The following is a 1865-nucleotide window of genomic DNA, read 5'->3' as shown; positions in this document are numbered from 1 at the left end:
ACGTGATTGTAATTTCTAGCAGTCATTGTTTCTAGGGAAAATGAAGTACGTATATCAAACACAATATTAAATAGTTTATTAAAGTTCATAGTTTATTTAAAACTCATATTGCTGGAGCCCGATGTTGTGAGCTGCGCCCTTCAGAAAATCCTCTGAAAGCATTGATGAGGCAGTAGCGATCTTGGTCGGTGACGTGGCTGTCGAGTCCGAGGACTCGACATGATCATATAAGTATCATTTTGCATTTTTAATGATTTTTTTTCTTGAGTATGCCCCCCCCCCTTTTTTTTTTTAGCATAAAGACCGAGCGGTTTTTGTTCGGGTGTTATTTCCTGGGTGAAATTTGCCTGAGGTATTTTTTACAATCCCGTACAGGTGACCTGCAACCTTAATGATCCTCTGATAGCCGATAGGATAGGCGCTTTTTTGTGAGGCTGGACCAATTTCGTGTTAAACTTGCACTGCCTAGTAGCTGGTGGTCAGTTTAACCTCTTGCTTACAGGCGGTTGTTGGTTCTACAATTAATGTAATTTCACGATCTAGTAATAAGAGCGGTTGGCTTGCATTATGCTTACCCCAATTTAAAATCCTACTGAAACCCAGGTAATTGTATATACATATACATGCGGGAGAGAATGGTGGAGCGGAGCCAAAGTTACCATTGAGAGAATCGGTTTTGACCCAAATCATTTCCTGCTTAAATGTAAAATATCGCACAGAGCCATTCTAGTTTAACATTATGACAAACCTACACCGTTATCCGCCTCGTGTATATTGTTCCAGCGCATTAAACTTAATTTCTAATATATCTATTTGAATTAAGTAACCTAGGATATATATCTGCTATCATGTATTCGACTAACTTCACCCATTGATGTATCCGACGCTGGCTGTTGATAAACCAGTGGATTTTTCCTAACGACGCTTAGACATTCACTCTTTTCATCTATTTAGTCGTTACCATTAAGACAATAGCAAGCCCGGGAATGTTGCACAATTGCCCACCCTGCAGTACCTCCAGGACAGGTCCAGTAGTGCCAAGTTGATTATCTTCAAATAAATGAAGTGCCGCAGGTTGTTTGTAAATACTGCTGACGCTATCTTGACAACACCTGCTTGCTCTTACAGTAACGACATAAGTACTCATTCTATATTTAGGTATAGTACTGCTAAATCGAGAGGACATGGGTCGAATCCTAAGCGAGTTGAGACGTATGGGAATGTCTCCTAACATCTGTTACACCTGTTACCAAATAATAAATAGGTACCCATGAGTTAGTCGAATATTTTGAGGCGCAAGTTAGGTAGAACCTGAATAAAAGACACCGGTAGAAATAAATCAGTTTCGCTGATCCTGGGTTGTTACCACTTCATAGTTACTTATCCCTTTAAAATCTTCTCACACTTAATATTTAGGGTATTTGTTATCAATGATACTTGCAGACACACACACACACACACACACACACACACACACACACACACACACACACACACACACAGGGGCCAGGAGCTCGGTCTCGACCCCTGCAACCTCAACTAGGTGAGTGAGTACACACACACACACACACACACACACACGCAACTTCAATTTTATATAAATCAGCAGTACATCTCATAGCCCAAGAGTAAGGCTCAGTCGCAACAGTTAATACTCAGGGCAGACTGGCGTATTCTGTTTCGGTGCCCTAAACAGTTACATTATATGAATGGCGAGGGAGAATAGCAAGTGAGAGTAATGAGGGAGAATAGTAAGGGAAAATAATGAGGGAGAATAGTAAAGGACGGTAACGAGGGAGAATAATAAGGGAGAGTAATGAGGGAGAATAGTAAGGGAGAGTAATGAAGGAGAATAGCAAGGGAGA

This window comes from Cherax quadricarinatus, chromosome 60 (genome assembly GCF_038502225.1).
Source record: "Cherax quadricarinatus isolate ZL_2023a chromosome 60, ASM3850222v1, whole genome shotgun sequence".
NCBI lineage: Eukaryota > Metazoa > Arthropoda > Malacostraca > Decapoda > Parastacidae > Cherax > Cherax quadricarinatus.
This window is presented reverse-complemented; position numbering follows the sequence as displayed.